Source organism: Abramis brama, assembly GCF_963993115.1.
Source record: "Abramis brama genome assembly, chromosome: 18".
In the NCBI taxonomy this organism is placed as follows: Eukaryota; Metazoa; Chordata; class Actinopteri; order Cypriniformes; family Leuciscidae; genus Abramis; species Abramis brama.
In genome coordinates, this window is record NC_139980.1 from 22,965,770 (window position 1) to 22,979,313 (window position 13,544).

Here is a 13,544-nt window from a genome sequence, read left to right on the forward strand (position 1 = left end):
TATATATAGATATATATATATATAGATATATATATAAAGATATATATATATATATATATATATAAAGATATATATATATATATATATATATAAAGATATATATATATATATATATATATCTTTATATATATATATATATATATATCTTTATATATATATATATATATCTTTATATATATATATATATATATATATATATATATATCTTTATATATATATCTATATATATATCTTTATATATATATCTATATATATATATATATATATCTATATATATATATATATATCTATATATATATATATATATATCTATATATATATATATATATATATATATATATATATATATATATATATATATATATATATATGTCTTTATATATATATATATATATATATATATATCTTTATATATATATCTATATCTTTATATATATATCTATATATATATCTTTATATATATATCTATATATATATATATATATATATATATATATATATATATATATATATATATATATATATATATATATATATATATATATATATATATATATATATATGTCTTTATATATATATATATATATATATATATCTTTATATATATATCTATATCTTTATATATATATCTATATCTTTATATATATATATATATATCTTTATATATATATATATATATATATCTTTATATATATATATATATATATATCTTTATATATATATATATATCTTTATATATATATATATATATATATATATATATATATATATATATATATATATATATATATATATATATATATATATAAAGATATATATATATATATATATAAAGATATATATATATATATATAAAGATATATATATCTATATCTTTATATATATATCTATATCTTTATATATATATATATATATCTTTATATATATATATATATATATATCTTTATATATATATATATATATATATCTTTATATATATATATATCTTTATATATATATATATATATATATATATATATATATATATATATATATATATATATATATATATATATATATATATAAAGATATATATATATATATATATAAAGATATATATATATATATATAAAGATATATATATATATATAAAGATATATATATATATATATATATATATATATATATATATATATATATATATATATATATATATATATAAAGATATATATATATATATATATATATATATAAAGATATATATATATATATAAAGATATATATATATATAAAGATATATATATATATATATATATATAAAGATATAGATATATATATAAAGATATAGATATATATATAAAGATATAGATATATATATAAAGATATATATATATATATATATATATATATATATAAAGATATATATATATATATATATATATAAAGATATATATATATATATAAAGATATATATATATATATAAAGATATATATATATATAAAGATATATATATATATATATATAAAGATATATATATATATAAAGATATATATATATATATATATATAAAGATAGATATATATATATATATAAAGATAGATATATATATAAAGATATAGATATATATATAAAGATATAGATATATATATATAAAGATATAGATATATATATAAAGATATAGATATATATATAAAGATATAGATATATATATATATATATATATATCTATATATAGAATAGAATAGAATAGAATCGGGCATTTATATAGCGCTTTCATATGTACTACTGTACACCCAAAGCGCTTTACAATCATGTCAGGGGATCTCTCCTCAACCACCACCAGTGTGTAGCATCCACTTGGATGATGCGACGGCAGCCACAGTACAACGGCGCCAGTGCGCTCACCACACACCAGCTATAGGTGGAGAGAGGAGAGAGAGTGATAGAGCCAATTCAATGTAAGGGGATTATTAGGAGGCCATGATTGGTAAGGGCCAATGGTGTGTGGCCATGACACCGGGGTTACACCCCTACTCTTTACGAGAAATGCCATGGGATTTTTAATGACCACAGAGAGTCAGGACCTCGGTTTAACGTCTCATCTGAAGGATATATATATCTTTATATATATATATATATATATATATATATATATATCTTTATATATATATATATATATATATATATATCTTTATATATATATATATCTTTATATATATATATATATATCTTTATATATATATATATATCTTTATATATATATATATATCTTTATATATATATATATATATCTTTATATATATATATATATATCTATCTAGCAACACACACACACACTGTGACTAGATCAAATTCACCATGGATGTCCTTTTTATATTTTTTTAAAGTTTAGTTTTTTAAATGAAATACCCACAGATATGAAATGCAAATTAAAAAGGCAGTTTGTGTTCTCGTAACACATTCTTTTATGTGGTCTGTGACTCATAGGGGTCAGTGATTCTGCAGGGTCTCCAATAAGTATTATAGTTTATCTCAGTTGCTTTGGTGCATTTCTCAGATCACACCTGAAATCACATCATCTTGCACTTGTGCACATCATAAAAGCAATTTCTCATTTTATACAAATTGCAAATGCTTTGGTACATTCATGCAATTCATAATGTACAACTGTCTGCTGTTTCCTACATTATCAACTCTTTATGTCATGTTGATCAAAAAATAGGCCTATTATACTAGTTCCTTGCATAAGTCATTAAATGCAAAATGGCTGACTAGTTGTCATAAACTGTTAAGCATGTTTTCAATACATTTCTATTACACTTTATTTTGTAAATGTGTCCTGAATTGATGAATTGCGGAGGTGTATTTAGAATTTCACTAATGAAGGAAAAAATGAATTGATATAATAAATAATGATGAAATGTACCAAAGCAACTGTGATAAAAAATTAAGGATTCAGGAATTTTATACAAAATTTAAGAGGGAGTCCTGCTGCTTGTGAATTTGACAAGATCAAATTCACCATGGATGTCCTTTTTACATTTTTTTTATATTTAATTTTATTTGTATTTTTTATCAGCGAGCAGAAGCACTTTGACAGGAGGATAGAAAAACAGTTAAAGCAGAGTGGCAAGCCATAGGGGAGTCATCATAATTCATAAATGGTGTTGATAAATAATGTTTTTGTGAACAAAAATATTGTCTCTTTCTTATAAAATGACCCTTGGAATTTTAGAAAAGGGATAAATTGTGTTTGTCTTCATAAAATGCTATGTAGGACACTGTTTTGTAGCTGTATGACGACCAATAGAGAATAGTACAGCAGATATTCAATCGAGAATCCATATGATTACACGGTGCTGTATGTCTAATGGGATAAATATGTTTAATATCTAATTGTAACTTTATATAAATTCACAACAACATATTTCACTCAGTCTCCTGTATAAAAACATACAGTGAATATTCTATTAATTATTTTTATTATTTTTATTATTTTTATTATTATTATTATTATTACTACTACTACTACTACTATTTATTCAATATTAATGTATTCAATATTCAATGAACTATTCTACAGTAGGTCATATATCATTACTTGTCATCTGATCCAACTACGTGTGTTATTTTTTAATTCATGAAAACAAAGTCTTCTGTATAGGCTGAGTGAAGCCCAACCTAATATCTAGAGATATTTTAATCCATAGTGCAGTGCAGATTTATACTAAAACGTTTAATATTTAAATTAACAAAAACCACAAATTCGGGCAAAATCTATGAACGGGACGGTTATTAATGTGTAAGTTTTGAGCGTCGATTTAATGGTGTTATTTCGCAGTATATCCCCCCTACTGGACGCATCAGGAACAGCAGGGGCGTAAAACTGCTAGGGGCGTATATCTACCGGCTCCAGGTCTGCAGCCTCCCCATATAGCCTCCTGAGCCAATTTCACCTCTTCCACTTTTTGTTGCATTCTAAACGTTTCAAATTTGCGTTCTTGTTCTCGCTCTTGGCTTTTCAATTTCTGTAATTCAAGTTGTCGGTCCAATTCACGTTCTTTATTTTGTATACTAAGGATTTCTAACTGTTGTTCATAGGTTAACCTGTTAGGATCTAACAACGCGTGAGGTGTCGAACAGTCTAAGTACCTTCAGGTGTCACCTCTTCATCAGACTGTGTCTCTGAAGTCAAAACTAACATCTCTCTTAATTTCTCCTCTACAGCCCCTCGCAGAGGTTTTACCTTAGTACTTTTTGTTAAAGCCAATTCAAACTCGAAATGTTCAGCTACTTTAAACAATTGCTCTTTTGAAAGACGCTCTAATTTACCCATTGTAGGAGCAACAATAAAATCCTGTAACAAATCCATTTTAATTTTACTTTACTAAAAGAACGTTTGAACAACAAAGTATGTAATACTCACCAAAGCCAACAGTTCACACTTCAACTGCCAGAAAAATTTGTTAAAGCCACCCCGTATCTAAATAATATACATACACAACTAATTATACTCAACCCTGGTCTTCGGCACGCCCACATGCAGCTCAACTGCTCAGTCTACCCGCGTCCGACGCACCAAAAACAACAAACTAAAATAACAAAAAGCGTTAAGCGCTCTTCAGCCTAACACGGGGTTATTTTTTGGCTTATGCAGTCTAAACCGCAACATCTGAGCAATTTAGTGTAACTATTGGACAATTCTAACTCTCTCTCTCCAGTCCAAAACCATTAACCAAATCAAAAATACTTTCATATGGCACTCCCCAAAACTTATTTTACCCAACCAATAATTTTACCTAAAGAATAAACCAAACTGTAATTTTAAAGAATTACCCAAATCACAATTCTAATAAAAGAATCATCCAAATCACAACTCTAATTAAAGAATTGTCCAAATCATAATTGTGTGTGAGAAAGTCAGCATGTCCACCAAGCAGCGAGACCAGCAGAGACCAAGCCCAATTGTTCCTCTCAAGGGTGAGAAAGCCAGCATCTTATAAGCAGCATGGTTAATCACCGTCAATTTTCCACACCTGCGTAGAAGCATTTAACCTGAAGACACAAAAAGTGTTACCTAGAGACACCTACTGGACAAAACAAAGCACCACAGCCCCTTGGATCGTCACAACATATTTATATCAAACTCTTATAATGACACATAATTCCTAATAGTTATTCAAGTAATATTATTTGAATATCAATATTCAATATTAAATAAGTAAATAAATAAAATAACAAAAAACTAGAAATAAAAGGGAGGGAGGGTTATATAAAAATGTAGTTAATGTAGGCTAATATATATTCCTTTATTTTATGGAATATTCTTTGATTTTAGAGTTGCACATATCTTTTCAAAATGTATACATTTGTTCTTAATGTCATGTTATCCTCTCCATTATGTACTTTAGAAACTAAATCTACTCATTTAAAACTGGGGATTCTTGCTTTCTCCAAAAAATTATTGCATTAAAAGCTGTAATTCTCAGCATTCTAAATAAGTATACATCATGTTTATTAAGTAGCATAGGTCCTATACCCAAAACTATATTTTGTATCTTTATATAGGCTATTTAGTTTCTTAAAAAAAATCTTCCCTGAATTATACTTCTGTTCACTGAAGTACTTCTGTTCGCTAGAAGTTCACTGCAACTTATCCAACATCCTAAAGATAAATTATTATAATTAGAAGATATTTCTAGTGTTATAAAATATCGCATATTAATTTTCCAAGCAAAATGTATACATGGATTTCTCGGCGACGTCATCACTGCTTGCGCACGCAACCAGGAGGCAGAAAGACCCGCGGTCTTCGTACTGGAGTAAAGGGTTTAGGCTAGTAGCATAGTGGTGGTATTGTCGCTAAGTCAAAATACCAAGGAGTTGTTGCGTAATTTATTTACATGCAGGTCTATCTGTTGTGTTTTATCTGCTCATTTAAATTATACATGTTGCAAGTAATTCCAAATCTAGGCAAATGGAAGAGTGGGACAGAAGGAGGAAGTTGTATTAGCTGCTATATTCTTTATATTCATAATTTGACGAGCTGCACGTGACCACATATAGCACGTAGTTGTATGCATCAAGGGATTTGTACGCTCTAATCATTTCTCTTGTATACACACTTGCTTGAATAAGATAATTATGGCTATATATCAGGCCATACAATTGCTGGCCACTTCTTGTCATCCACAATCCAAAGATCGTCATGTATTGCGTAGGGATCCGGCAAGATCTCACCATTGCTGAGAGTAAGTTTTATTTATTCTTTTTGCGGCGTAGTTTTTCACCTATATTTAACAGCGCTTCGTCAGAAGTACAAATACAACAGCCGTTTTTTAAATCCTATCCAATGGTTGAAAGGAAAGGAGTAAACACGGTCACTAGGTTGTGACGGCTGTCAATCAAAATGTGGAGCGGTGTATTCATTCCATGTGTTTCCTGTCAGAAAACAAATAGATAATTTGGTAAATTTAAATTTAACAGAATTTATCAACTTGTTGCCTGCTGTGGTTGTTTTAATTCACATCCTTTCTAAAAAATATGAACGTTTTTGGTTTAATATATTCTTAATATATAAGACTGTCAATGATCTAATTTCATGTTTTATATTTTATTTGTTCATTGTTTATTTTGTTGGGTTTTAGTTGGAGTTGGTCAGAACTGTTTCAAAAATAATAATAATAATAATAAATTATATATATATATATATATATATATATATGCGCATGATGCCTGCTGCCTTTGGGCTCAGTGATGTTGAATTTAAATGACATGTAAAATAAAGACATGTTATGTTACATAGTGATGTAATGGTGTTTTCTGGAAGGAAAGGAACTAAAGAACAAAGAATTTTTATCAGCTGAAAGGCAGAATACAAATGTTTTTATTAAATTAGATAAACATTATATAGGCCTAACAGTTTCAGGTTATGTTTTGGTGTTGATAACATGTCCCACATTGTCCCACACAAATTTATAATCGTCCCACATTTGGTTTGTTTGATGGTGGTCACCCTAATTACATTACTAACTTAGTCTAACATGATAATTCATACATACATCACAGTATGTCCGGATTTTGATTCGTAAACAGTTGGACGTTTTACATAATGTTATATTAATATGAAACACAAACAAACAGATCCAACTCTGAAATTGCAGTTTATTATTGAGTCAACAAGAAATTACAAACAATGCGAAATCTACGTTAATTACAATGTTCTTTTACAGAACTCGGCATAACAGCTAGCGGTTTTCTGCCTCCTGAGGGTTGTTCCATAAAACAAGATTAGAATACAAGCCAGGCTTATTTTGGTTAGTCAGACTTATTGTCGGTGGATTCTGTTTCATAAAGCAAACTTAAAATAGTTCAAACTCAGTTACCCTGGCAACTTATGCTGGGAAACTAGCCTGGTCCAGGGCAGGCTAACTGTCAGGCTAAGCCTCAGCTGTTACACGGATCCTCTAACACTGACCGACAAGAACACAATGATATTACCACTGACACTCTCTCATACCATTATTGGACTTTATTAACCACTATTAGTCCAAAAATAAATACACAGTAGGGTTGCGCGATATGCTCCATTTTCATATCGTCCTATCGTCAGCCTGTGAGATCGGCGATACACGATATTATCGTGAGGGGGCGGGGCTTACTTATTTGATTATTAACTTGCTTATTTACTCATCAATTTGCTTGTTTTATTACTTCGTTTTAAATGAGAATCTTTTTTCTATTTTGCTAGCAAAGGTGGAGTGTTTATTAATAGGCTAAATCAGGTTATTTCCTGGTATAGTGAGGTAAAAAAAAGATCCTAATCATTCTTGTATCTGACTCGGAGTATTTCAACATGTCAGCGGGAAATTTACGGACACACATTATCCTCTCATGCCGTTACAGATCTGCAGCATTTTGACTGTTTGACGAGATGTGAACACGTTTTAATTTCTTGATTCAAGAAAGAGTCGGAGTCTGCGATATATGTCCTCCTACCAGTGCTCTCTCTGTCTGGATGCACTTCACATGCGCACCGCACTTCAATAACGCAGGTGTTAAATGCCGGGAGAAATCAGAGGCAAAAATCTAAAAGTCGATCGGTTATACGCCGACTTAAACTTATGACTTGACTCTGATAAAGGAAAACGGGTTAATCCGTTTACATGACCACATGCATTGTCAGTTTATTCAGCATAATCGAGTTAATAACGTGCATGTAAACGCGCTCAATCCCTGAAAACGAAAGCAGAAACGGACTGAGCTTTCGCTGCATTAACGGCGCGTTCTCTCAGAGTCGACGGTGGATAACGGTAGGCTACAGCAACTATCTTAATTTACTGGCTGAATATTTCTCTTGTGGACTTACATTATTAAAAGCGAAAAAATTAGAAGAATATTTCTTGTTAAACAAGTTTGAAGTTGCTTGTGATTTTCACAGATGGCAGAGTTTCACAGATGCTTCGTGAACTAAAGACTTTTATTAGGCCTAGGCGGCCTATATCATTTTATTGATATTATTATTATAATTAATATTTTGTAATTGTATTGTTTTTAGTGTTATTCGTGTCATTAAATATTTTGTTAATGTGCTATGGAAACAAAATACTGACGAACAACGATGCCGCGTCTTCATCTAGGCTCTGTATAAAAATTATGCGTCTGTTAAAGCACTCTTGACAATTTGTGAATGGATCACCTTGCAATGAAATTTCGTTGTGGGATGTAGTTTTTGTTTTGTCTGTTTTAAAAACATTTTCTTTGAGGAGTCCTCATACGCGCGTGATATGGCGCAAGTGTGGTTATGTGGTGATGTCGTTATGAATTTAGGCAAGGCAAATATAATTGTAGTTCCTAATTAATTTAATAACTATACTAGCTTCATAATAATAATAATGATTTAATACATTAATGGAAAAACGAGCCAATTATCGTATTGATATCGTCAAAGGCATCTGTCATCGGCGATATCTCGGTCTATCGTCGATACACGATACTATCGTCTATCGGCACAACCCTAATACACAGTATACAGAAAATCAACTTAAATAAGGCTACAATGATAAATTAGACAATATAGACACATATATATATAGGCCTAAATACAATATATATACTACAGGTTTTCTTTTTTTACTGGCTGAATGTTTTGTGCCCAAGATTTAATTAGATTGTTTTAAAGATTTATGAATACATTTCTCTGGTTTTGTTTGGCAGCTGTAGTACATGTTTATGATTATTAGAAGAACATTAGAACACAATCTAAAAAAAAAGCTTTGTAATGTGTAATGCAGAAGTTAAAATCACAAAATTAAAAATAAATAATTACAAAAGCACAGTATAAATTTTAACTGATAAGATGAATCTGAGCTTAGTAACAGTATATTAGCCTACATTTGATTTACCCCATTAAAATAGTCCCTTTACAGTTATTGCTATCATAAAAATACACTTATAGGTTTAAAATTCTAAATAAGGCACATCTAATGTCCAAATAACAAATATTTTTGCATATATATATATATATATATATATATATATATATATATATATATATATATATATATATATATATATATATATATATATAAAAATGTACTTTACTGTGTCTTTCAATTCAAACACATTTAACACAATTATACAAATTGACAGTTCATCAATACATCATATTTTCCCCCAATAAATATTCCTTATTTTTCCTTCTACTTTTTTTCTTTTGTGATAATACCCACCAACACACATGATTAGAACAATAACCAAAAAGTACATAGACACTTTTACATATGATTTAAGGGGTAAAAGACAAAAAACAATAAATAAATATGAATAAAAATTTAACATTCACATATTTATATCAAACTCTTATAATGACACATAATTCCTAATAGTTATTCAAGTAATATTATTTGAATATCAAATATTCAATATTAAATAAGTAAATAAATAAAATAACAAATAACTAGAAATAAAAGGGAGGGAGGGTTATATAAAAATGTAGTTAATGTAGGCTAATATATATTCCTTTATTTTATGGAATATTCTTTGATTTTAGAGTTGCACATATCTTTTCAAAATGTATACATTTGCTCTTAATTTCATGTTATCCTCTCCATAATGTACTTTAGAAACTAAATCTAACCACTCATTTAAAACTGGGGATTCTTGCTTTCTCCAAAAAATTATTGCATTAAAAGCTGTAATTCTCAGCATTCTAAATAAGTATACATCATCTTTATTAAGTAGCATAGGTCCTATACCCAAAACTATATTTTGTATCTTTATATATTTAGTTTCTTAAAAAAAATCTTCCCTGAATTAGGCTACTTCTGTTCACTGAAGTACTTCTGTTCGCTAGAAGTTCACTGCAACTTATCCAACATCCTAAAGATAAATTATTATAATTAGAAGATATTTCTACTGTTATAAAATATCGCATATTAATTTTCCAAGCAAAATGTATATTTTAGTCAGAATTATTGCGCTCCTATTTGGCGCGCATGCGCGCAGCAGCGCTCGTTCAATATGAAGATTAGCAGCAAAATGGATACATTTGCATGACTTTCTAACATTTACAGATGGAGAATATAACTGTAAAATGTAAGTTTTGCACTGAGGAAAAAAAAAAACGTCACAAAGGCATAAAACAGCACAAAATATACGCTGTTTGATGGTGGATCGATCTGATCCACGATCGACCTCTAGGGCTGCTTCAGAAACGCGTGCACACGCAATTATCTAGACTTGATAAACCTGGATCAAATTAGTGAGATTGCGTGAACTTCAATTACCTTTTATGGAACCACTTTAGCCCCAACTTATTTGTTAGGCTCATTCAAGTCCGGTTTTGGAGTTTAATCCCCGCTTTTCTAAGCGTCTTTTATGGAACAACCCTCTGGATGCGCGCGCATCCGGTATTGTTTGTATACAAGAAACCCGTGTATATTTTAGTCAGAATTATTGCGCTCCTATTTGGCGCGCATGCGCGCAGCGGCGCTCGTTCAATATGAAGTTTAGCAGCAAAATGGATACATTTGCATGACTTTCTAACATTTACAGATGGAGAATATAACTGTATAACTGTAAAATGTAAGTTTTGCACTGAGGGGAAAAAAACATGTCACAAACGCATAAAACAGCACAAAATATACGCCGTTTGATGGTGGATCGATTTGATCCACGATCGACCTCTAGGGCTGCTTAAGAAAACCTGGATCAAATTAGTGAGATTGCGTGAACTTCAATTACCTTTTATGGAACCACTTTAGCCCCAACTTATTTGTTAGGCTCATTCAAGTCCGGTTTTGGAGTTTAATCCCCGCTTTTCTAAGCGTCTTTTATGGAACAACCCTCAGATTTGTGTGTGTGTGTTTTGTTTCCTTTCATTTCATCTTTGGTCTTCGTCGAGAGGGGGAAATAAAAGAGTATCTTTTGTGGAAAAAGTCTTCTCATTATTGTAAGAAATCACGGAGTTACAGATGCCAAAACCGCCAGATGAAAAAAAAGACTTTATTGCTGGAGACAATAAAGCGATACCTGCAGAACATCTAACAACCTCAGTCAAGACTCTCACTTTTATAGTTTCTTACACCTCGCCCCCAACTTTGCTCGGCCAATGAGCGTTCATTAGGTCATTTTTAATTACTGTTTACCCATCCTCCCCAATCATTCATCTCTTTTCTTGACTCCATTCCTAATAGTGGAGAGCAATCACCTGGTTTATCATCAAAGCAACATATATATATATATATATATATAAAACTATTTTACAGTGTCATTTGCATTAGTGCGCTAGATATATAGATATTCATATCAAAACATCTGATATTCCATTTTTGGCTGGTGCAGCTGGCTGGGTGTTTTGCTCAGAGCTGCTGAAGTGAGACATAGTGAACTCTGTGACCTGAGGCCTTCTCTGAGTTTTACACTACAGGCACATCAAGAAATACACTAAATATTCCAATAAATAACTGTTCTTGCCTTGCGGACATTCATATACTAAGCGGACATTCATATACAAATTTTTTTTTTGACAAAATTGTGAGAATAGAGATATTGAAGTATGTAGAAGATAATTTAGATCCACTCCAGTTTGCGTACAGAGCAGGGAGGGGGGTTGAGGGGGGTTGAGGTTAATCACTCTTGTACACTTAGTAGCCCAACATCTGGAGACCCCAAAAACAAGGGCACGGCTAGCTTTTATTGATTTCTCATCTGCATTCAACACAATCAAGCCACATGTATTAGCCTAAAAATTAGTTTGATTATTTAACCTTGATCTTAATCTAGTAGGATGGATCGTGAATTTTTTATCAAATAGAACCCAGTGTGTGAGAGTCAACAGTCTGCTTTCTTCTAAATTATGTTCTTCTATTGGCTCGCCTCAAGGGTGTGTTCTTTCCCCTCTTCTTTTTATTTTGTATACTAATGATTGTAGGAGCACATTTGACAATAGGTATATGTTAAAGTTCGCGGATGATACTGTGATTGTGAGTCTTCTTGTAAATGAGGAGACATCTCATGGCCCAGTGGTGGAGGATTTTGTCTCCTGGTGTGCAAAATGTAACCTAAATCTAAATATATCAAAGACCAAAGACATGATCATAGATTTTGGAAAATCTGCCATTTCAGTCTCTCCTACTGTCATAAATGGAAAAGATATTGAGTTTGTGGATGAATATCGTTATCTGGGTACAGTTATTGATAATAGATTAAATTTTAATGCTAACACAGATGCCATTTGTAAAAAGGTTCAGCAGCGTATGTTTTTCTTAAGAAAAATGAACTCTTTTAAAGTATGCTCAGTGTTAATGACACTGTTTTATCGGAGTTTTATTGAATCCGTAATTTCTTATTGTGACATGGTTGGATTGATTGTATTAGCCTGTCCAACAGAAATAGAATAACCAAACTGATAAAGACTGCTTCGAAAGTGATTGGAGTTCAGCAGATACTGCCCCAGGACATTTTTAAAGGACGTGTTGTTAAAAAAGCCGTTGCGATAATCAATTGCCCAACACACCCATTACACAAAGAGTTAGTTATTCTTCCATCAGGACGTAGATATAGAGTAATGGGAGGGAGAACAAGGAGGTTTAAGAACTCATTCATACCAACTGCTATTCTAATGTTAAATAATCTGTAATCATGAGTGTTTATTATGTGAGTGTTTGCTATGTGAGTGTTTTTTGTGATGTGCAGCACCTGTGCAAAACCAATTTCCTAAGGGAAAAATAAACTCGAACTGAACTGATACTAAGCGTTGCTTACACTGTCGAGGAAATCCACTGGATTTTCTTTCCTGGTGAAATTGAGAGAAACTCACTGCACAAACAATTTTCCTGATTTTAATTTCTTTGATTCTGATTGTAATTAACAGAAGGGAAAAGAGGTTATACAGTGAAATAAGAATTTAACATATGCTCAAAAGGATTTAACTAAAACGATAGGTGATACAAATATTAATGATTAAACTGAAATCTTAAACTTGAAGTTAAACTACAGGGTCAAATTAGTACTTAAAGTTCCATGAATTATATAATCTTAGATGTGAATTTCAGATAACCCT